Raw genomic sequence first — 22,487 nt, 5'->3', positions numbered from 1 at the left:
GCTCGTTGGTAAAGACTCTCAAATAAGAGGGACATCAAAAAACGTGCTGTGACGGTGATGAGTCAGCCGGCCGGCAACCGACGCTTTTGTTCTTCTTTTTTCCCTATGCTCATATGACCGCAGCTTGCTGCTTTCTCTGTGGCACGGTCATCGTTGCGTCACCTCATCGTCATTCTGTATGCGCTTCCTGCGTATTTCTGTATTCTCTGACAAAATTCCAGTGGTGTTGTTGGTTCTTCTATTAGTCACAACAATTCGCAGTCCCCAAAAAGGGGAAGCACACCGTTCCTGGAGGCACTGCAATACCAGGTCGATGCGTGGAGTGGACGGAGCAAGCCCCGGTTCCGGCTCCATGTGCCAAAAATCAATTTAATATGCAGTCCCCGGATAGGGGACGTATCAGATATTAAACTGATAAGAACAGATACTACACTTGATCTTAGCCAAAAGGCCGAGAAGCGATGACACAATGACGCAGCGACAGGGGAGCCGGCAAAGGCGACGCCCATCTGGGAAGCGGTGAGGGGGGGAGGGTTGGCAAAGGCCTTACGTCGTAGAGACCTGAAACTTTGAGGGATGGTACTAGCCACTCGCTCTACAACATCACCAAGGCTGGCCCCCCGATGGGCCCGGCACGAAATGGCTCGTAGCTCCCAAACCGCACGCCGCAGAACCAAGTGTCTTATATCATCGGAATCCTTGGCTCGAGCCGAGCGAGACGCATGCCTCGGATTCGAAGGTTGCGCTGGCGAAATTTTCGGGTATTTGGGATTTTGTGAAAAACCTACTTTTGCACACTAGTCCTAGGTCTTTTGCCCGATCTGGCCCAAACCAGTGCAGAAAGATTCTCTGGAGTCTGACTGTCCGTCCAGATCGGAAAAAAAGTGGGAATTTCGATTCAGCTTGGCGGCGGCAGGCCGAAACCTACGGGCTGGGCGAGGCGGGGTCTGCTAGAACGGCTATAGCTCTTGGACGGAACGAGACAATTTCACCCAAGCCGGTACACCCGTGCACGGGCTCAGTCTGGGGTCAGGCGAGAAAGGACGCGGTGAATGGCCACCTAGTGGCGCTTTAAAATGAAAAAGCAACAACATGAGAGCGGCTATAGGCGAACGTATGTCGCGTGCTTTTTCACAGCACGCGCACGAGACAGTCGTACCATACGACAGAAAACCTCCATCCGAACAACTTTGCCTTTGGGACCACTGCTGTCAATCAACTCGTCCGTTGAATATCAAAGTTTGTGGGAAAAACCACATTCGGCAAACCGGTCGCAGGTTTCGACAACCTCGATGAAAACAAAAGCAGTTCTCTGAACTCTCCGGGTCACTGGCTGACACAGCAGAAAGAGACAGAAACATAACAAAACTGGTGCAACTTCACCCTTTGGGGCAGTGGGCGGCGCCACAAGCGTCAAGAACCGCACGCTTTTTCCCTCCACGCTATCTGCTTTTAACCAGTGTGTACAGGGGAGAGCGCGAACGCAGTCCCCCACTACCATAAATTACGCAGTCGAGATTCCCACATTTGGGGAATTCGCAGGGGTCAGCACAACCGGAGTGCAATGGCCGAGCCTCGCCCTGGGTGAACCACCTTCCTGATCATGGTGTCTCCCCTGCCAGGTAAGTATGAGTTGCCTGGCCTCCAGGCAGAGGCGCCCTATCCCCCTTCGCCATCCTCAAACACGGTGACCTTCCCCTCCCCCAAGAAAAGGAAGGACGGGGCACCTTCCATTGCTTGACTGCTGCGTGCGTGCGTGCGTGCGTGACCTTGATTTGAATCAGGTGTCCCTAATCCATCCAACACAAACCCCTGATTCGACTCATCAGCTCGTTGGTAAAGACTCTCAAATAAGAGGGACATCAAAAAACGTGCTGTGACGGTGATGAGTCAGCCGGCCGGCAACCGACGCTTTTGTTCTTCTTTTTTCCCTATGCTCATATGACCGCAGCTTGCTGCTTTCTCTGTGGCACGGTCATCGTTGCGTCACCTCATCGTCATTCTGTATGCGCTTCCTGCGTATTTCTGTATTCTCTGACAAAATTCCAGTGGTGTTGTTGGTTCTTCTATTAGTCACAACAATTCGCAGTCCCCAAAAAGGGGAAGCACACCGTTCCTGGAGGCACTGCAATACCAGGTCGATGCGTGGAGTGGACGGAGCAAGCCCCGGTTCCGGCTCCATGTGCCAAAAATCAATTTAATATGCAGTCCCCGGATAGGGGACGTATCAGATATTAAACTGATAAGAACAGATACTACACTTGATCTTAGCCAAAAGGCCGAGAAGCGATGACACAATGACGCAGCGGCAGGGGAGCCGGCAAAGGCGACGCCCATCTGGGAAGCGGTGAGGGGGGGAGGGTTGGCAAAGGCCTTACGTCGTAGAGACCTGAAACTTTGAGGGATGGTACTAGCCACTCGCTCTACAACATCACCAAGGCTGGCCCCCCGATGGGCCCGGCACGAAATGGCTCGTAGCTCCCAAACCGCACGCCGCAGAACCAAGTGTCTTATATCATCGGAATCCTTGGCTCGAGCCGAGCGAGACGCATGCCTCGGATTCGAAGGTTGCGCTGGCGAAATTTTCGGGTATTTGGGATTTTGTGAAAAACCTACTTTTGCACACTAGTCCTAGGTCTTTTGCCCGATCTGGCCCAAACCAGTGCAGAAAGATTCTCTGGAGTCTGACTGTCCGTCCAGATCGGAAAAAAAGTGGGAATTTCGATTCAGCTTGGCGGCGGCAGGCCGAAACCTACGGGCTGGGCGAGGCGGGGTCTGCTAGAACGGCTATAGCTCTTGGACGGAACGAGACAATTTCACCCAAGCCGGTACACCCGTGCACGGGCTCAGTCTGGGGTCAGGCGAGAAAGGACTCGGTGAATGGCCACCTAGTGGCGCTTTAAAATGAAAAAGCAACAACATGAGAGCGGCTATAGGCGAACGTATGTCGCGTGCTTTTTCACAGCACGCGCACGAGACAGTCGTACCATACGACAGAAAACCTCCATCCGAACAACTTTGCCTTTGGGACCACTGCTGTCAATCAACTCGTCCGTTGAATATCAAAGTTTGTGGGAAAAACCACATTCGGCAAACCGGTCGCAGGTTTCGACAACCTCGATGAAAACAAACGCAGTTCAGTTCTCTGAACTCTCCGGGTCACTGGCTGACACAGCAGAAAGAGACAGAAACATAACAAACTGGTGCAACTTCACCCTTTGGGGCAGTGGGCGGCGCCACAAGCGTCAAGAACCGCACGCTTTTTCCCTCCACGCTATCTGCTTTTAACCAGTGTGTACAGGGGAGAGCGCGAACGCAGTCCCCCACTACCATAAATTACGCAGTCGAGATTCCCACATTTGGGGAATTCGCAGGGGTCAGCACAACCGGAGTGCAATGGCCGAGCCTCGCCCTGGGTGAACCACCTTCCTGATCATGGTGTCTCCCCTGCCAGGTAAGTATGAGTTGCCTGGCCTCCAGGCAGAGGCCCCCTATCCCCCTTCGCCATCCTCAAACACGGTGACCTTCCCCTCCCCCAAGAAAAGGAAGGACGGGGCACCTTCCATTGCTTGACTGCTGCGTGCGTGCGTGCGTGACCTTGATTTGAATCAGGTGTCCCTAATCCATCCAACACAAACCCCTGATTCGACTCATCAGCTCGTTGGTAAAGACTCTCAAATAAGAGGGACATCAAAAAACGTGCTGTGACGGTGATGAGTCAGCCGGCCGGCAACCGACGCTTTTGTTCTTCTTTTTTCCCTATGCTCATATGACCGCAGCTTGCTGCTTTCTCTGTGGCACGGTCATCGTTGCGTCACCTCATCGTCATTCTGTATGCGCTTCCTGCGTATTTCTGTATTCTCTGACAAAATTCCAGTGGTGTTGTTGGTTCTTCTATTAGTCACAACAATTCGCAGTCCCCAAAAAGGGGAAGCACACCGTTCCTGGAGGCACTGCAATACCAGGTCGATGCGTGGAGTGGACGGAGCAAGCCCCGGTTCCGGCTCCATGTGCCAAAAATCAATTTAATATGCAGTCCCCGGATAGGGGACGTATCAGATATTAAACTGATAAGAACAGATACTACACTTGATCTTAGCCAAAAGGCCGAGAAGCGATGACACAATGACGCAGCGGCAGGGGAGCCGGCAAAGGCGACGCCCATCTGGGAAGCGGTGAGGGGGGGAGGGTTGGCAAAGGCCTTACGTCGTAGAGACCTGAAACTTTGAGGGATGGTACTAGCCACTCGCTCTACAACATCACCAAGGCTGGCCCCCCGATGGGCCCGGCACGAAATGGCTCGTAGCTCCCAAACCGCACGCCGCAGAACCAAGTGTCTTATATCATCGGAATCCTTGGCTCGAGCCGAGCGAGACGCATGCCTCGGATTCGAAGGTTGCGCTGGCGAAATTTTCGGGTATTTGGGATTTTGTGAAAAACCTACTTTTGCACACTAGTCCTAGGTCTTTTGCCCGATCTGGCCCAAACCAGTGCAGAAAGATTCTCTGGAGTCTGACTGTCCGTCCAGATCGGAAAAAAAGTGGGAATTTCGATTCAGCTTGGCGGCGGCAGGCCGAAACCTACGGGCTGGGCGAGGCGGGGTCTGCTAGAACGGCTATAGCTCTTGGACGGAACGAGACAATTTCACCCAAGCCGGTACACCCGTGCACGGGCTCAGTCTGGGGTCAGGCGAGAAAGGACGCGGTGAATGGCCACCTAGTGGCGCTTTAAAATGAAAAAGCAACAACATGAGAGCGGCTATAGGCGAACGTATGTCGCGTGCTTTTTCACAGCACGCGCACGAGACAGTCGTACCATACGACAGAAAACCTCCATCCGAACAACTTTGCCTTTGGGACCACTGCTGTCAATCAACTCGTCCGTTGAATATCAAAGTTTGTGGGAAAAACCACATTCGGCAAACCGGTCGCAGGTTTCGACAACCTCGATGAAAACAAACGCAGTTCAGTTCTCTGAACTCTCCGGGTCACTGGCTGACACAGCAGAAAGAGACAGAAACATAACAAACTGGTGCAACTTCACCCTTTGGGGCAGTGGGCGGCGCCACAAGCGTCAAGAACCGCACGCTTTTTCCCTCCACGCTATCTGCTTTTAACCAGTGTGTACAGGGGAGAGCGCGAACGCAGTCCCCCACTACCATAAATTACGCAGTCGAGATTCCCACATTTGGGGAATTCGCAGGGGTCAGCACAACCGGAGTGCAATGGCCGAGCCTCGCCCTGGGTGAACCACCTTCCTGATCATGGTGTCTCCCCTGCCAGGTAAGTATGAGTTGCCTGGCCTCCAGGCAGAGGCCCCCTATCCCCCTTCGCCATCCTCAAACACGGTGACCTTCCCCTCCCCCAAGAAAAGGAAGGACGGGGCACCTTCCATTGCTTGACTGCTGCGTGCGTGCGTGACCTTGATTTGAATCAGGTGTCCCTAATCCATCCAACACAAACCCCTGATTCGACTCATCAGCTCGTTGGTAAAGACTCTCAAATAAGAGGGACATCAAAAAACGTGCTGTGACGGTGATGAGTCAGCCGGCCGGCAACCGACGCTTTTGTTCTTCTTTTTTCCCTATGCTCATATGACCGCAGCTTGCTGCTTTCTCTGTGGCACGGTCATCGTTGCGTCACCTCATCGTCATTCTGTATGCGCTTCCTGCGTATTTCTGTATTCTCTGACAAAATTCCAGTGGTGTTGTTGGTTCTTCTATTAGTCACAACAATTCGCAGTCCCCAAAAAGGGGAAGCACACCGTTCCTGGAGGCACTGCAATACCAGGTCGATGCGTGGAGTGGACGGAGCAAGCCCCGGTTCCGGCTCCATGTGCCAAAAATCAATTTAATATGCAGTCCCCGGATAGGGGACGTATCAGATATTAAACTGATAAGAACAGATACTACACTTGATCTTAGCCAAAAGGCCGAGAAGCGATGACACAATGACGCAGCGACAGGGGAGCCGGCAAAGGCGACGCCCATCTGGGAAGCGGTGAGGGGGGGAGGGTTGGCAAAGGCCTTACGTCGTAGAGACCTGAAACTTTGAGGGATGGTACTAGCCACTCGCTCTACAACATCACCAAGGCTGGCCCCCCGATGGGCCCGGCACGAAATGGCTCGTAGCTCCCAAACCGCACGCCGCAGAACCAAGTGTCTTATATCATCGGAATCCTTGGCTCGAGCCGAGCGAGACGCATGCCTCGGATTCGAAGGTTGCGCTGGCGAAATTTTCGGGTATTTGGGATTTTGTGAAAAACCTACTTTTGCACACTAGTCCTAGGTCTTTTGCCCGATCTGGCCCAAACCAGTGCAGAAAGATTCTCTGGAGTCTGACTGTCCGTCCAGATCGGAAAAAAAGTGGGAATTTCGATTCAGCTTGGCGGCGGCAGGCCGAAACCTACGGGCTGGGCGAGGCGGGGTCTGCTAGAACGGCTATAGCTCTTGGACGGAACGAGACAATTTCACCCAAGCCGGTACACCCGTGCACGGGCTCAGTCTGGGGTCAGGCGAGAAAGGACGCGGTGAATGGCCACCTAGTGGCGCTTTAAAATGAAAAAGCAACAACATGAGAGCGGCTATAGGCGAACGTATGTCGCGTGCTTTTTCACAGCACGCGCACGAGACAGTCGTACCATACGACAGAAAACCTCCATCCGAACAACTTTGCCTTTGGGACCACTGCTGTCAATCAACTCGTCCGTTGAATATCAAAGTTTGTGGGAAAAACCACATTCGGCAAACCGGTCGCAGGTTTCGACAACCTCGATGAAAACAAACGCAGTTCAGTTCTCTGAACTCTCCGGGTCACTGGCTGACACAGCAGAAAGAGACAGAAACATAACAAACTGGTGCAACTTCACCCTTTGGGGCAGTGGGCGGCGCCACAAGCGTCAAGAACCGCACGCTTTTTCCCTCCACGCTATCTGCTTTTAACCAGTGTGTACAGGGGAGAGCGCGAACGCAGTCCCCCACTACCATAAATTACGCAGTCGAGATTCCCACATTTGGGGAATTCGCAGGGGTCAGCACAACCGGAGTGCAATGGCCGAGCCTCGCCCTGGGTGAACCACCTTCCTGATCATGGTGTCTCCCCTGCCAGGTAAGTATGAGTTGCCTGGCCTCCAGGCAGAGGCCCCCTATCCCCCTTCGCCATCCTCAAACACGGTGACCTTCCCCTCCCCCAAGAAAAGGAAGGACGGGGCACCTTCCATTGCTTGACTGCTGCGTGCGTGCGTGACCTTGATTTGAATCAGGTGTCCCTAATCCATCCAACACAAACCCCTGATTCGACTCATCAGCTCGTTGGTAAAGACTCTCAAATAAGAGGGACATCAAAAAACGTGCTGTGACGGTGATGAGTCAGCCGGCCGGCAACCGACGCTTTTGTTCTTCTTTTTTCCCTATGCTCATATGACCGCAGCTTGCTGCTTTCTCTGTGGCACGGTCATCGTTGCGTCACCTCATCGTCATTCTGTATGCGCTTCCTGCGTATTTCTGTATTCTCTGACAAAATTCCAGTGGTGTTGTTGGTTCTTCTATTAGTCACAACAATTCGCAGTCCCCAAAAAGGGGAAGCACACCGTTCCTGGAGGCACTGCAATACCAGGTCGATGCGTGGAGTGGACGGAGCAAGCCCCGGTTCCGGCTCCATGTGCCAAAAATCAATTTAATATGCAGTCCCCGGATAGGGGACGTATCAGATATTAAACTGATAAGAACAGATACTACACTTGATCTTAGCCAAAAGGCCGAGAAGCGATGACACAATGACGCAGCGACAGGGGAGCCGGCAAAGGCGACGCCCATCTGGGAAGCGGTGAGGGGGGGAGGGTTGGCAAAGGCCTTACGTCGTAGAGACCTGAAACTTTGAGGGATGGTACTAGCCACTCGCTCTACAACATCACCAAGGCTGGCCCCCCGATGGGCCCGGCACGAAATGGCTCGTAGCTCCCAAACCGCACGCCGCAGAACCAAGTGTCTTATATCATCGGAATCCTTGGCTCGAGCCGAGCGAGACGCATGCCTCGGATTCGAAGGTTGCGCTGGCGAAATTTTCGGGTATTTGGGATTTTGTGAAAAACCTACTTTTGCACACTAGTCCTAGGTCTTTTGCCCGATCTGGCCCAAACCAGTGCAGAAAGATTCTCTGGAGTCTGACTGTCCGTCCAGATCGGAAAAAAAGTGGGAATTTCGATTCAGCTTGGCGGCGGCAGGCCGAAACCTACGGGCTGGGCGAGGCGGGGTCTGCTAGAACGGCTATAGCTCTTGGACGGAACGAGACAATTTCACCCAAGCCGGTACACCCGTGCACGGGCTCAGTCTGGGGTCAGGCGAGAAAGGACGCGGTGAATGGCCACCTAGTGGCGCTTTAAAATGAAAAAGCAACAACATGAGAGCGGCTATAGGCGAACGTATGTCGCGTGCTTTTTCACAGCACGCGCACGAGACAGTCGTACCATACGACAGAAAACCTCCATCCGAACAACTTTGCCTTTGGGACCACTGCTGTCAATCAACTCGTCCGTTGAATATCAAAGTTTGTGGGAAAAACCACATTCGGCAAACCGGTCGCAGGTTTCGACAACCTCGATGAAAACAAAAGCAGTTCTCTGAACTCTCCGGGTCACTGGCTGACACAGCAGAAAGAGACAGAAACATAACAAAACTGGTGCAACTTCACCCTTTGGGGCAGTGGGCGGCGCCACAAGCGTCAAGAACCGCACGCTTTTTCCCTCCACGCTATCTGCTTTTAACCAGTGTGTACAGGGGAGAGCGCGAACGCAGTCCCCCACTACCATAAATTACGCAGTCGAGATTCCCACATTTGGGGAATTCGCAGGGGTCAGCACAACCGGAGTGCAATGGCCGAGCCTCGCCCTGGGTGAACCACCTTCCTGATCATGGTGTCTCCCCTGCCAGGTAAGTATGAGTTGCCTGGCCTCCAGGCAGAGGCGCCCTATCCCCCTTCGCCATCCTCAAACACGGTGACCTTCCCCTCCCCCAAGAAAAGGAAGGACGGGGCACCTTCCATTGCTTGACTGCTGCGTGCGTGCGTGCGTGCGTGACCTTGATTTGAATCAGGTGTCCCTAATCCATCCAACACAAACCCCTGATTCGACTCATCAGCTCGTTGGTAAAGACTCTCAAATAAGAGGGACATCAAAAAACGTGCTGTGACGGTGATGAGTCAGCCGGCCGGCAACCGACGCTTTTGTTCTTCTTTTTTCCCTATGCTCATATGACCGCAGCTTGCTGCTTTCTCTGTGGCACGGTCATCGTTGCGTCACCTCATCGTCATTCTGTATGCGCTTCCTGCGTATTTCTGTATTCTCTGACAAAATTCCAGTGGTGTTGTTGGTTCTTCTATTAGTCACAACAATTCGCAGTCCCCAAAAAGGGGAAGCACACCGTTCCTGGAGGCACTGCAATACCAGGTCGATGCGTGGAGTGGACGGAGCAAGCCCCGGTTCCGGCTCCATGTGCCAAAAATCAATTTAATATGCAGTCCCCGGATAGGGGACGTATCAGATATTAAACTGATAAGAACAGATACTACACTTGATCTTAGCCAAAAGGCCGAGAAGCGATGACACAATGACGCAGCGGCAGGGGAGCCGGCAAAGGCGACGCCCATCTGGGAAGCGGTGAGGGGGGGAGGGTTGGCAAAGGCCTTACGTCGTAGAGACCTGAAACTTTGAGGGATGGTACTAGCCACTCGCTCTACAACATCACCAAGGCTGGCCCCCCGATGGGCCCGGCACGAAATGGCTCGTAGCTCCCAAACCGCACGCCGCAGAACCAAGTGTCTTATATCATCGGAATCCTTGGCTCGAGCCGAGCGAGACGCATGCCTCGGATTCGAAGGTTGCGCTGGCGAAATTTTCGGGTATTTGGGATTTTGTGAAAAACCTACTTTTGCACACTAGTCCTAGGTCTTTTGCCCGATCTGGCCCAAACCAGTGCAGAAAGATTCTCTGGAGTCTGACTGTCCGTCCAGATCGGAAAAAAAGTGGGAATTTCGATTCAGCTTGGCGGCGGCAGGCCGAAACCTACGGGCTGGGCGAGGCGGGGTCTGCTAGAACGGCTATAGCTCTTGGACGGAACGAGACAATTTCACCCAAGCCGGTACACCCGTGCACGGGCTCAGTCTGGGGTCAGGCGAGAAAGGACTCGGTGAATGGCCACCTAGTGGCGCTTTAAAATGAAAAAGCAACAACATGAGAGCGGCTATAGGCGAACGTATGTCGCGTGCTTTTTCACAGCACGCGCACGAGACAGTCGTACCATACGACAGAAAACCTCCATCCGAACAACTTTGCCTTTGGGACCACTGCTGTCAATCAACTCGTCCGTTGAATATCAAAGTTTGTGGGAAAAACCACATTCGGCAAACCGGTCGCAGGTTTCGACAACCTCGATGAAAACAAACGCAGTTCAGTTCTCTGAACTCTCCGGGTCACTGGCTGACACAGCAGAAAGAGACAGAAACATAACAAACTGGTGCAACTTCACCCTTTGGGGCAGTGGGCGGCGCCACAAGCGTCAAGAACCGCACGCTTTTTCCCTCCACGCTATCTGCTTTTAACCAGTGTGTACAGGGGAGAGCGCGAACGCAGTCCCCCACTACCATAAATTACGCAGTCGAGATTCCCACATTTGGGGAATTCGCAGGGGTCAGCACAACCGGAGTGCAATGGCCGAGCCTCGCCCTGGGTGAACCACCTTCCTGATCATGGTGTCTCCCCTGCCAGGTAAGTATGAGTTGCCTGGCCTCCAGGCAGAGGCCCCCTATCCCCCTTCGCCATCCTCAAACACGGTGACCTTCCCCTCCCCCAAGAAAAGGAAGGACGGGGCACCTTCCATTGCTTGACTGCTGCGTGCGTGCGTGCGTGACCTTGATTTGAATCAGGTGTCCCTAATCCATCCAACACAAACCCCTGATTCGACTCATCAGCTCGTTGGTAAAGACTCTCAAATAAGAGGGACATCAAAAAACGTGCTGTGACGGTGATGAGTCAGCCGGCCGGCAACCGACGCTTTTGTTCTTCTTTTTTCCCTATGCTCATATGACCGCAGCTTGCTGCTTTCTCTGTGGCACGGTCATCGTTGCGTCACCTCATCGTCATTCTGTATGCGCTTCCTGCGTATTTCTGTATTCTCTGACAAAATTCCAGTGGTGTTGTTGGTTCTTCTATTAGTCACAACAATTCGCAGTCCCCAAAAAGGGGAAGCACACCGTTCCTGGAGGCACTGCAATACCAGGTCGATGCGTGGAGTGGACGGAGCAAGCCCCGGTTCCGGCTCCATGTGCCAAAAATCAATTTAATATGCAGTCCCCGGATAGGGGACGTATCAGATATTAAACTGATAAGAACAGATACTACACTTGATCTTAGCCAAAAGGCCGAGAAGCGATGACACAATGACGCAGCGACAGGGGAGCCGGCAAAGGCGACGCCCATCTGGGAAGCGGTGAGGGGGGGAGGGTTGGCAAAGGCCTTACGTCGTAGAGACCTGAAACTTTGAGGGATGGTACTAGCCACTCGCTCTACAACATCACCAAGGCTGGCCCCCCGATGGGCCCGGCACGAAATGGCTCGTAGCTCCCAAACCGCACGCCGCAGAACCAAGTGTCTTATATCATCGGAATCCTTGGCTCGAGCCGAGCGAGACGCATGCCTCGGATTCGAAGGTTGCGCTGGCGAAATTTTCGGGTATTTGGGATTTTGTGAAAAACCTACTTTTGCACACTAGTCCTAGGTCTTTTGCCCGATCTGGCCCAAACCAGTGCAGAAAGATTCTCTGGAGTCTGACTGTCCGTCCAGATCGGAAAAAAAGTGGGAATTTCGATTCAGCTTGGCGGCGGCAGGCCGAAACCTACGGGCTGGGCGAGGCGGGGTCTGCTAGAACGGCTATAGCTCTTGGACGGAACGAGACAATTTCACCCAAGCCGGTACACCCGTGCACGGGCTCAGTCTGGGGTCAGGCGAGAAAGGACGCGGTGAATGGCCACCTAGTGGCGCTTTAAAATGAAAAAGCAACAACATGAGAGCGGCTATAGGCGAACGTATGTCGCGTGCTTTTTCACAGCACGCGCACGAGACAGTCGTACCATACGACAGAAAACCTCCATCCGAACAACTTTGCCTTTGGGACCACTGCTGTCAATCAACTCGTCCGTTGAATATCAAAGTTTGTGGGAAAAACCACATTCGGCAAACCGGTCGCAGGTTTCGACAACCTCGATGAAAACAAAAGCAGTTCTCTGAACTCTCCGGGTCACTGGCTGACACAGCAGAAAGAGACAGAAACATAACAAAACTGGTGCAACTTCACCCTTTGGGGCAGTGGGCGGCACCACAAGCGTCAAGAACCGCACGCTTTTTCCCTCCACGCTATCTGCTTTTAACCAGTGTGTACAGGGGAGAGCGCGAACGCAGTCCCCCACTACCATAAATTACGCAGTCGAGATTCCCACATTTGGGGAATTCGCAGGGGTCAGCACAACCGGAGTGCAATGGCCGAGCCTCGCCCTGGGTGAACCACCTTCCTGATCATGGTGTCTCCCCTGCCAGGTAAGTATGAGTTGCCTGGCCTCCAGGCAGAGGCGCCCTATCCCCCTTCGCCATCCTCAAACACGGTGACCTTCCCCTCCCCCAAGAAAAGGAAGGACGGGGCACCTTCCATTGCTTGACTGCTGCGTGCGTGCGTGCGTGCGTGACCTTGATTTGAATCAGGTGTCCCTAATCCATCCAACACAAACCCCTGATTCGACTCATCAGCTCGTTGGTAAAGACTCTCAAATAAGAGGGACATCAAAAAACGTGCTGTGACGGTGATGAGTCAGCCGGCCGGCAACCGACGCTTTTGTTCTTCTTTTTTCCCTATGCTCATATGACCGCAGCTTGCTGCTTTCTCTGTGGCACGGTCATCGTTGCGTCACCTCATCGTCATTCTGTATGCGCTTCCTGCGTATTTCTGTATTCTCTGACAAAATTCCAGTGGTGTTGTTGGTTCTTCTATTAGTCACAACAATTCGCAGTCCCCAAAAAGGGGAAGCACACCGTTCCTGGAGGCACTGCAATACCAGGTCGATGCGTGGAGTGGACGGAGCAAGCCCCGGTTCCGGCTCCATGTGCCAAAAATCAATTTAATATGCAGTCCCCGGATAGGGGACGTATCAGATATTAAACTGATAAGAACAGATACTACACTTGATCTTAGCCAAAAGGCCGAGAAGCGATGACACAATGACGCAGCGGCAGGGGAGCCGGCAAAGGCGACGCCCATCTGGGAAGCGGTGAGGGGGGGAGGGTTGGCAAAGGCCTTACGTCGTAGAGACCTGAAACTTTGAGGGATGGTACTAGCCACTCGCTCTACAACATCACCAAGGCTGGCCCCCCGATGGGCCCGGCACGAAATGGCTCGTAGCTCCCAAACCGCACGCCGCAGAACCAAGTGTCTTATATCATCGGAATCCTTGGCTCGAGCCGAGCGAGACGCATGCCTCGGATTCGAAGGTTGCGCTGGCGAAATTTTCGGGTATTTGGGATTTTGTGAAAAACCTACTTTTGCACACTAGTCCTAGGTCTTTTGCCCGATCTGGCCCAAACCAGTGCAGAAAGATTCTCTGGAGTCTGACTGTCCGTCCAGATCGGAAAAAAAGTGGGAATTTCGATTCAGCTTGGCGGCGGCAGGCCGAAACCTACGGGCTGGGCGAGGCGGGGTCTGCTAGAACGGCTATAGCTCTTGGACGGAACGAGACAATTTCACCCAAGCCGGTACACCCGTGCACGGGCTCAGTCTGGGGTCAGGCGAGAAAGGACGCGGTGAATGGCCACCTAGTGGCGCTTTAAAATGAAAAAGCAACAACATGAGAGCGGCTATAGGCGAACGTATGTCGCGTGCTTTTTCACAGCACGCGCACGAGACAGTCGTACCATACGACAGAAAACCTCCATCCGAACAACTTTGCCTTTGGGACCACTGCTGTCAATCAACTCGTCCGTTGAATATCAAAGTTTGTGGGAAAAACCACATTCGGCAAACTGGTCGCAGGTTTCGACAACCTCGATGAAAACAAACGCAGTTCAGTTCTCTGAACTCTCCGGGTCACTGGCTGACACAGCAGAAAGAGACAGAAACATAACAAAACTGGTGCAACTTCACCCTTTGGGGCAGTGGGCGGCGCCACAAGCGTCAAGAACCGCACGCTTTTTCCCTCCACGCTATCTGCTTTTAACCAGTGTGTACAGGGGAGAGCGCGAACGCAGTCCCCCACTACCATAAATTACGCAGTCGAGATTCCCACATTTGGGGAATTCGCAGGGGTCAGCACAACCGGAGTGCAATGGCCGAGCCTCGCCCTGGGTGAACCACCTTCCTGATCATGGTGTCTCCCCTGCCAGGTAAGTATGAGTTGCCTGGCCTCCAGGCAGAGGCGCCCTATCCCCCTTCGCCATCCTCAAACACGGTGACCTTCCCCTCCCCCAAGAAAAGGAAGGACGGGGCACCTTCCATTGCTTGACTGCTGCGTGCGTGCGTGCGTGACCTTGATTTGAATCAGGTGTCCCTAATCCATCCAACACAAACCCCTGATTCGACTCATCAGCTCGTTGGTAAAGACTCTCAAATAAGAGGGACATCAAAAAACGTGCTGTGACGGTGATGAGTCAGCCGGCCGGCAACCGACGCTTTTGTTCTTCTTTTTTCCCTATGCTCATATGACCGCAGCTTGCTGCTTTCTCTGTGGCACGGTCATCGTTGCGTCACCTCATCGTCATTCTGTATGCGCTTCCTGCGTATTTCTGTATTCTCTGACAAAATTCCAGTGGTGTTGTTGGTTCTTCTATTAGTCACAACAATTCGCAGTCCCCAAAAAGGGGAAGCACACCGTTCCTGGAGGCACTGCAATACCAGGTCGATGCGTGGAGTGGACGGAGCAAGCCCCGGTTCCGGCTCCATGTGCCAAAAATCAATTTAATATGCAGTCCCCGGATAGGGGACGTATCAGATATTAAACTGATAAGAACAGATACTACACTTGATCTTAGCCAAAAGGCCGAGAAGCGATGACACAATGACGCAGCGGCAGGGGAGCCGGCAAAGGCGACGCCCATCTGGGAAGCGGTGAGGGGGGGAGGGTTGGCAAAGGCCTTACGTCGTAGAGACCTGAAACTTTGAGGGATGGTACTAGCCACTCGCTCTACAACATCACCAAGGCTGGCCCCCCGATGGGCCCGGCACGAAATGGCTCGTAGCTCCCAAACCGCACGCCGCAGAACCAAGTGTCTTATATCATCGGAATCCTTGGCTCGAGCCGAGCGAGACGCATGCCTCGGATTCGAAGGTTGCGCTGGCGAAATTTTCGGGTATTTGGGATTTTGTGAAAAACCTACTTTTGCACACTAGTCCTAGGTCTTTTGCCCGATCTGGCCCAAACCAGTGCAGAAAGATTCTCTGGAGTCTGACTGTCCGTCCAGATCGGAAAAAAAGTGGGAATTTCGATTCAGCTTGGCGGCGGCAGGCCGAAACCTACGGGCTGGGCGAGGCGGGGTCTGCTAGAACGGCTATAGCTCTTGGACGGAACGAGACAATTTCACCCAAGCCGGTACACCCGTGCACGGGCTCAGTCTGGGGTCAGGCGAGAAAGGACGCGGTGAATGGCCACCTAGTGGCGCTTTAAAATGAAAAAGCAACAACATGAGAGCGGCTATAGGCGAACGTATGTCGCGTGCTTTTTCACAGCACGCGCACGAGACAGTCGTACCATACGACAGAAAACCTCCATCCGAACAACTTTGCCTTTGGGACCACTGCTGTCAATCAACTCGTCCGTTGAATATCAAAGTTTGTGGGAAAAACCACATTCGGCAAACCGGTCGCAGGTTTCGACAACCTCGATGAAAACAAACGCAGTTCAGTTCTCTGAACTCTCCGGGTCACTGGCTGACACAGCAGAAAGAGACAGAAACATAACAAACTGGTGCAACTTCACCCTTTGGGGCAGTGGGCGGCGCCACAAGCATCAAGAACCGCACGCTTTTTCCCTCCACGCTATCTGCTTTTAACCAGTGTGTACAGGGGAGAGCGCGAACGCAGTCCCCCACTACCATAAATTACGCAGTCGAGATTCCCACATTTGGGGAATTCGCAGGGGTCAGCACAACCGGAGTGCAATGGCCGAGCCTCGCCCTGGGTGAACCACCTTCCTGATCATGGTGTCTCCCCTGCCAGGTAAGTATGAGTTGCCTGGCCTCCAGGCAGAGGCCCCCTATCCCCCTTCGCCATCCTCAAACACGGTGACCTTCCCCTCCCCCAAGAAAAGGAAGGACGGGGCACCTTCCATTGCTTGACTGCTGCGTGCGTGCGTGCGTGACCTTGATTTGAATCAGGTGTCCCTAATCCATCCAACACAAACCCCTGATTCGACTCATCAGCTCGTTGGTAAAGACTCTCAAATAAGAGGGACATCAAAAAACGTGCTGTGACGGTGATGAGTCAGCCGGCCGGCAACCGACGCTTTTGTTCTTCTTTTTTCCCTATGCTCATATGACCGCAGCTTGCTGCTTTCTCTGTGGCACGGTCATCGTTGCGTCACCTCATCGTCATTCTGTATGCGCTTCCTGCGTATTTCTGTATTCTCTGACAAAATTCCAGTGGTGTTGTTGGTTCTTCTATTAGTCACAACAATTCGCAGTCCCCAAAAAGGGGAAGCACACCGTTCCTGGAGGCACTGCAATACCAGGTCGATGCGTGGAGTGGACGGAGCAAGCCCCGGTTCCGGCTCCATGTGCCAAAAATCAATTTAATATGCAGTCCCCGGATAGGGGACGTATCAGATATTAAACTGATAAGAACAGATACTACACTTGATCTTAGCCAAAAGGCCGAGAAGCGATGACACAATGACGCAGCGACAGGGGAGCCGGCAAAGGCGACGCCCATCTGGGAAGCGGTGAGGGGGGGAGGGTTGGCAAAGGCCTTACGTCGTAGAGACCTGAAACTTTGAGGGATGGTACTAGCCACTCGCTCTACAACATCACCAAGGCTGGCCCCCCGATGGGCCCGGCACGAAATGGCTCGTAGCTCCCAAACCGCACGCCGCAGAACCAAGTGTCTTATATCATCGGAATCCTTGGCTCGAGCCGAGCGAGACGCATGCCTCGGATTCGAAGGTTGCGCTGGCGAAATTTTCGGGTATTTGGGATTTTGTGAAAAACCTACTTTTGCACACTAGTCCTAGGTCTTTTGCCCGATCTGGCCCAAACCAGTGCAGAAAGATTCTCTGGAGTCTGACTGTCCGTCCAGATCGGAAAAAAAGTGGGAATTTCGATTCAGCTTGGCGGCGGCAGGCCGAAACCTACGGGCTGGGCGAGGCGGGGTCTGCTAGAACGGCTATAGCTCTTGGACGGAACGAGACAATTTCACCCAAGCCGGTACACCCGTGCACGGGCTCAGTCTGGGGTCAGGCGAGAAAGGACGCGGTGAATGGCCACCTAGTGGCGCTTTAAAATGAAAAAGCAACAACATGAGAGCGGCTATAGGCGAACGTATGTCGCGTGCTTTTTCACAGCACGCGCACGAGACAGTCGTACCATACGACAGAAAACCTCCATCCGAACAACTTTGCCTTTGGGACCACTGCTGTCAATCAACTCGTCCGTTGAATATCAAAGTTTGTGGGAAAAACCACATTCGGCAAACCGGTCGCAGGTTTCGACAACCTCGATGAAAACAAACGCAGTTCAGTTCTCTGAACTCTCCGGGTCACTGGCTGACACAGCAGAAAGAGACAGAAACATAACAAACTGGTGCAACTTCACCCTTTGGGGCAGTGGGCGGCGCCACAAGCGTCAAGAACCACACGCTTTTTCCCTCCACGCTATCTGCTTTTAACCAGTGTGTACAGGGGAGAGCGCGAACGCAGTCCCCCACTACCATAAATTATGCAGTCGAGATTCCCACATTTGGGGAATTCGCAGGGGTCAGCACAACCGGAGTGCAATGGCCGAGCCTCGCCCTGGGTGAACCACCTTCCTGATCATGGTGTCTCCCCTGCCAGGTAAGTATGAGTTGCCTGGCCTCCAGGCAGAGGCCCCCTATCCCCCTTCGCCATCCTCAAACACGGTGACCTTCCCCTCCCCCAAGAAAAGGAAGGACGGGGCACCTTCCATTGCTTGACTGCTGCGTGCGTGCGTGCGTGACCTTGATTTGAATCAGGTGTCCCTAATCCATCCAACACAAACCCCTGATTCGACTCATCAGCTCGTTGGTAAAGACTCTCAAATAAGAGGGACATCAAAAAACGTGCTGTGACGGTGATGAGTCAGCCGGCCGGCAACCGACGCTTTTGTTCTTCTTTTTTCCCTATGCTCATATGACCGCAGCTTGCTGCTTTCTCTGTGGCACGGTCATCGTTGCGTCACCTCATCGTCATTCTGTATGCGCTTCCTGCGTATTTCTGTATTCTCTGACAAAATTCCAGTGGTGTTGTTGGTTCTTCTATTAGTCACAACAATTCGCAGTCCCCAAAAAGGGGAAGCACACCGTTCCTGGAGGCACTGCAATACCAGGTCGATGCGTGGAGTGGACGGAGCAAGCCCCGGTTCCGGCTCCATGTGCCAAAAATCAATTTAATATGCAGTCCCCGGATAGGGGACGTATCAGATATTAAACTGATAAGAACAGATTTTTCTTTCGAAAAAAGTTTTATTGTCACACATTTCTTTTTTTCCATTCAAACCTCACATTTCTTTTCTTTTTAAACATACATGTTTACACAGATTAAAACCAACAGTTTTGCATTCTTAGTTAAAATCAGTCAGTGTAGTGTGTTGTGTAAAGTCCATGTATGCAAGTCAGTGTGGTGTTAGAAAAAGGGATAAAAGTATAAATAGCAAATAAATACAAGCCAGTTAAAACACAATAAAATCATTCTGTTTAAAAATCTCTGTTGTGCAGGACCGGGGGTGAGTCCCTATCAAGAATGTCCATTCACTCCAGGTCTCCAGAACAGGTTCAGGACTCCCCGCTTCAAAGGCCCAGCGGAAATCCCCTCTCCTCCGGCCCGCTGGCCCGCTGTTCCCGTAGCCAGAGTGGTGAGGGTGCATCTACGGGCGGCCAAGGTCGGTGGTGGCCGGGACCTCTTTGTGCAGCCTCGGCCCCCCCGTCCGAATGACGACGTGCGGCCCACCCTGCAGCGTTGATCTTATCTTCTGCTCGCTCGCGTGGAGGGGGACCGTCACGCGTTTCCCCACCAGCAGGTTTCTGGTGACCCAGATGGCATCCTTTATCAGGTTGAGGGTGAGCCAGAGCGAGGCAAATTCTTGCGATGTTTGGGCTTTGAGGCCCTGACCCACCCCCAGGATGGCGAGCTTGTAGTCCACCTGGGCCCCACCCGCTGGCAGGCACGGGAAAAACAGGGGGCCGGCCCTGGCCCACAGGTCCCGCGCAGCACCGCACTCCCAGAGCAGATGGTGGACGGTCTCCGGGTGGTTGCACCCGGACCGTGGGCAGATGGAGTTTTTGGCCATGCCTCTGGAGTGCATAACCGCCCTGACCGGGAGGATCTCATGAGCCACCATCCACGATAAGTCCTTGTGTCTGTTCTGGAGAGCTGGGTGGGCTGCGTTCCTCCAAACGTCTTTGGCCTCACTTAGTGTGAGGCCTGGAACTGGACTCACCACTTCCCGGTCCTGCACAAGAGAGATGAGGGATTTGTGGTTAGTTAAAATGCTTGCATCATTTGTCTCTAAAAGGAATTTTTTTAAAAATTTCTTTATAAAACTGTACTCTTTTGGCAAATTAAAAGACACTGGGGTTTTCAGGTCGATTGATAAAATTTTTATGCTTCTTAGGTAGGACCCCATCCAGAAACGAGCCATGGCCGCTGTCTTATTCTCTCTGGATGGGGTCAGCGCATATCCGATGTGGAGGGCGGTAAAGCGGCTACCTAAAAACAAGTGGGGGTCCGGGAGGCCTTTTCCGCCATTTTCCTTTCTTTTTTTAAAGACCTCCCTTTTTACTCGTTCCCATTTGGACCCCCACAGGAAATAAAATACCGCCCTCTCCAGGTTGGCCAGGAATCGCCTTGGGGGACTAAAAACAGAAGAAACAAGTAAAATTAGTGGTAAAATTACAGCTTTAAAAACTAAAACCTTGCCTTCAATTGTCAGTTGTCTGAGTCCCCAAAACCCCAGTCTTTGCCTAACTTTCCCTAAGATGTCAGTCCAGTTTCCCCGTCCTCCACCCTCTCTGTCAAATTTTACTCCTAAAACTGTCAGGTCGTTGCCTTTAAAATCCAAATCCAGTCCGCCTGTGTCCACGTTTCCCCACGGCCCGAAGAGCTGGGCCTCGGACTTACTCCTGTTGAGCTTAGCGCCCGAGGCCCGACCGTACCAGTCAGTCAAGTCAAGTGCTCTTCGTACTGATAAAAGGTCAGTCGCTAAAAGGGTTACGTCGTCCATATATAAAACACAGGTTGCGGTCAGTCCACCAGTCCCTGGGACGTCCAGTCCTTTAATCCATTTATCCCTTCTCAAGATTTGTGCCAGTGGCTCAATGCAGGCCACATACAGTAGGGGAGATAAAGGACACCCCTGACGGACGCCGCTGTGAATGTTTACAGCTTTGGATAAATGCCCATTAACTGCAAATTTACTGACTAGACTGTTGTATAGCAGTCCCACCCAAGCTATAAACCTCCCTGGGAACCCCATTTTTTCCAGTACCTTAAAAAGGAACTGGTGCGAGATGCGGTCAAAAGCTTTTTCAAAATCTAAATTTAGGACTACTAGCCGAATGTTTCTGTCTCTCGCGTAACAGATGGCGTCTCTAATCAGTACCAGGCTGTCTGTGATCTTCCTACCGGGCACAGCGCATGCTTGATCCAGGTGGATTACGTCCTCTAAAACAGTTGACATGCGTGTAGCTAAAATCTTACTAAAAAGTTTACAATCAAAATTTAAAAGCGTGATTGGTCTCCAGTTCTTCAAGTCAGTCCTGTCTCCTTTTTTATATAAAAGCGAAACTATCCCTACTCTAAAGCTGTCCGGAAGTCTGTCGAGAGTCTCAAATTCTTTAAAAACTGTCAGTAAGTCATGTGCTAAAATGTCCCAGAAAGTCAAATAAAACTCCAAGGGAAGTCCATCCATTCCTGGGGACTTCCCTTTTTTAAAACTTTTGAGAGATTTATTTAATTCTAAAAGAGTAAAATCCTGGGCTAAAAGCACATTTGGACTCTTTATCTTTGTTTCTAAAAATTCTAAAACTTCATTTAAGATGCCATTGTGTACATTCTTTGGGCTGTATAAATCACTATAAAAAAGTTCTATTTCCCCTAAAATGTCCTCCATATTTTTTGCCTCCCTCCCTCTAAAAGTTTTTAAGATTGTTATTGAGCCTCCCCGTGAAATAGTCTTTTTAAAAAAATATCTTGTACACTTTTCTCCTTCTTCTATCTCTTTTTCTTTGCATCTTAAAATTACTCCCTTACTTTGAGTTTCGGATAAAACTGACATTTCTTTCTTTACTTCCTTTATTTCCTCCTTAAAATCCAATCCATTATTTAAAAGGTTAAAATATCTCTGCAGTCTTTTTTGCAGCCCCATCATGCGTCTTTTTTCTTTATTCTTTTTCTCCTTTCCTATTTTTCTAAAAAAATGTCCTGTCCTTTGTTTTACCATCTCCCACCACTGTGCTCGTGAGTCAAAAAAGTCTTGGAGGGTCTGCCATTGGCTGAACTGCTCCCTATACTCTCGAACCACTTCCTCATCTTTTAATAGGGAGCAGTTCAGCTTCCACAGCCCTCCCCCTACTGTCACACCCGTGGGTAGTGAAAGGGTGCAGGAGACCATCATGTGGTCAGTGAAGAAAAGGGGGGTCAATGTTGCATCGGTTGGCGGGCAGTCCCTTGTAAAAATATAGTCGATACGAGAGGCTCTGGCGCCATCACCACTGAACCAGGTGTAGCCCTCCTCTCTCTGATGCATTGTTTTAAAACAGTCGACTAACTTAAAATCTTTGACCAATTTATTTAATAAAACCGATGTCTTGTCGACCTTAAAATCTTCTCCTACCCTTTTCCTATCTTTTTTTGTTAAAACACAGTTAAAATCCCCTGCTACCACTAGGGGAGCCCTACCTAACATGTGGGGCTGCAAATCTTCTAAAAGCTTGTATCTGTCATTTTTACTTGTGTAACCATACAAATTTAAAACATTAAAATCCTTACCTAAAAAAGTCAGATTAACTAAAATTGCCCGCCCATCCCTCACCACAGTGCTGCCCTTCACCAAGATGTTGGGATTTTTTATTAAAATGGCCACACCGTCATTTCTGTTAAAATTGGAGCCACTCCAGATGGAGGGTCCTTTGGTCCACAGCTCTTCCCATTTTCTGTAATTGGTTAAAAAGGGCAGAGCACACTCTTGCAATAAATAGATGTCTGACTTAAAATTATTTAAACATGATAAAACAC

At 51.8% G+C, this 22,487-nt stretch overlaps 20 non-coding genes and 1 pseudogene across 20 annotated transcripts; all 21 read right to left on the bottom strand.

The window, feature by feature from the left end:
* Positions 1-272: 272 nt before the first annotated feature.
* LOC137079817 (U2 spliceosomal RNA) lies at positions 273-463 on the bottom strand. The gene has a single exon (XR_010905751.1). It is a non-coding gene; the product is annotated as a U2 spliceosomal RNA (small nuclear RNA).
* Positions 464-1,466: 1,003 nt separating this feature from the next.
* LOC137079659 (U1 spliceosomal RNA) lies at positions 1,467-1,630 on the bottom strand. Its single transcript, XR_010905605.1, has one exon. It is a non-coding gene; the product is annotated as a U1 spliceosomal RNA (small nuclear RNA).
* A 470-nt stretch (positions 1,631-2,100) lies between these two features.
* LOC137079816 (U2 spliceosomal RNA) lies at positions 2,101-2,291 on the bottom strand. The gene has a single exon (XR_010905750.1). It is a non-coding gene; the product is annotated as a U2 spliceosomal RNA (small nuclear RNA).
* Positions 2,292-3,298: 1,007 nt separating this feature from the next.
* LOC137079658 (U1 spliceosomal RNA) lies at positions 3,299-3,462 on the bottom strand. The gene has a single exon (XR_010905604.1). It is a non-coding gene; the product is annotated as a U1 spliceosomal RNA (small nuclear RNA).
* Positions 3,463-3,928: 466 nt separating this feature from the next.
* LOC137079814 (U2 spliceosomal RNA) lies at positions 3,929-4,119 on the bottom strand. The gene has a single exon (XR_010905749.1). It is a non-coding gene; the product is annotated as a U2 spliceosomal RNA (small nuclear RNA).
* A 1,007-nt stretch (positions 4,120-5,126) lies between these two features.
* On the bottom strand, positions 5,127-5,290 carry LOC137079655 (U1 spliceosomal RNA). Its single transcript, XR_010905602.1, has one exon. It is a non-coding gene; the product is annotated as a U1 spliceosomal RNA (small nuclear RNA).
* Positions 5,291-5,752: 462 nt separating this feature from the next.
* On the bottom strand, positions 5,753-5,943 carry LOC137079813 (U2 spliceosomal RNA). The gene has a single exon (XR_010905748.1). It is a non-coding gene; the product is annotated as a U2 spliceosomal RNA (small nuclear RNA).
* A 1,007-nt stretch (positions 5,944-6,950) lies between these two features.
* Positions 6,951-7,114, bottom strand: LOC137079654 (U1 spliceosomal RNA). The gene has a single exon (XR_010905601.1). It is a non-coding gene; the product is annotated as a U1 spliceosomal RNA (small nuclear RNA).
* A 462-nt stretch (positions 7,115-7,576) lies between these two features.
* On the bottom strand, positions 7,577-7,767 carry LOC137079812 (U2 spliceosomal RNA). Its single transcript, XR_010905747.1, has one exon. It is a non-coding gene; the product is annotated as a U2 spliceosomal RNA (small nuclear RNA).
* A 1,003-nt stretch (positions 7,768-8,770) lies between these two features.
* On the bottom strand, positions 8,771-8,934 carry LOC137079653 (U1 spliceosomal RNA). The gene has a single exon (XR_010905600.1). It is a non-coding gene; the product is annotated as a U1 spliceosomal RNA (small nuclear RNA).
* A 470-nt stretch (positions 8,935-9,404) lies between these two features.
* Positions 9,405-9,595, bottom strand: LOC137079811 (U2 spliceosomal RNA). Its single transcript, XR_010905746.1, has one exon. It is a non-coding gene; the product is annotated as a U2 spliceosomal RNA (small nuclear RNA).
* Positions 9,596-10,602: 1,007 nt separating this feature from the next.
* On the bottom strand, positions 10,603-10,766 carry LOC137079652 (U1 spliceosomal RNA). The gene has a single exon (XR_010905599.1). It is a non-coding gene; the product is annotated as a U1 spliceosomal RNA (small nuclear RNA).
* A 466-nt stretch (positions 10,767-11,232) lies between these two features.
* LOC137079810 (U2 spliceosomal RNA) lies at positions 11,233-11,423 on the bottom strand. The gene has a single exon (XR_010905745.1). It is a non-coding gene; the product is annotated as a U2 spliceosomal RNA (small nuclear RNA).
* Positions 11,424-12,426: 1,003 nt separating this feature from the next.
* On the bottom strand, positions 12,427-12,590 carry LOC137079651 (U1 spliceosomal RNA). The gene has a single exon (XR_010905598.1). It is a non-coding gene; the product is annotated as a U1 spliceosomal RNA (small nuclear RNA).
* A 470-nt stretch (positions 12,591-13,060) lies between these two features.
* On the bottom strand, positions 13,061-13,251 carry LOC137079808 (U2 spliceosomal RNA). Its single transcript, XR_010905743.1, has one exon. It is a non-coding gene; the product is annotated as a U2 spliceosomal RNA (small nuclear RNA).
* Positions 13,252-14,259: 1,008 nt separating this feature from the next.
* On the bottom strand, positions 14,260-14,423 carry LOC137079650 (U1 spliceosomal RNA). Its single transcript, XR_010905597.1, has one exon. It is a non-coding gene; the product is annotated as a U1 spliceosomal RNA (small nuclear RNA).
* Positions 14,424-14,889: 466 nt separating this feature from the next.
* LOC137079807 (U2 spliceosomal RNA) lies at positions 14,890-15,080 on the bottom strand. Its single transcript, XR_010905742.1, has one exon. It is a non-coding gene; the product is annotated as a U2 spliceosomal RNA (small nuclear RNA).
* Positions 15,081-16,087: 1,007 nt separating this feature from the next.
* LOC137079649 (U1 spliceosomal RNA) lies at positions 16,088-16,251 on the bottom strand. Its single transcript, XR_010905596.1, has one exon. It is a non-coding gene; the product is annotated as a U1 spliceosomal RNA (small nuclear RNA).
* Positions 16,252-16,717: 466 nt separating this feature from the next.
* On the bottom strand, positions 16,718-16,908 carry LOC137079806 (U2 spliceosomal RNA). Its single transcript, XR_010905741.1, has one exon. It is a non-coding gene; the product is annotated as a U2 spliceosomal RNA (small nuclear RNA).
* A 1,007-nt stretch (positions 16,909-17,915) lies between these two features.
* Positions 17,916-18,079, bottom strand: LOC137080365 (U1 spliceosomal RNA). Its single transcript, XR_010906217.1, has one exon. It is a non-coding gene; the product is annotated as a U1 spliceosomal RNA (small nuclear RNA).
* A 466-nt stretch (positions 18,080-18,545) lies between these two features.
* Positions 18,546-18,720, bottom strand: LOC137080074 (U2 spliceosomal RNA; annotated as a pseudogene).
* Between the last annotated feature and the right edge of the window lie 3,767 nt (positions 18,721-22,487).

This window comes from Pseudorasbora parva, chromosome 6 (genome assembly GCF_024679245.1).
Source record: "Pseudorasbora parva isolate DD20220531a chromosome 6, ASM2467924v1, whole genome shotgun sequence".
Taxonomy (NCBI): domain Eukaryota; kingdom Metazoa; phylum Chordata; class Actinopteri; order Cypriniformes; family Gobionidae; genus Pseudorasbora; species Pseudorasbora parva.
The sequence above is the reverse complement of the archived record's forward strand: the minus strand, read 5'-3'. Positions and strand labels throughout refer to the sequence as shown.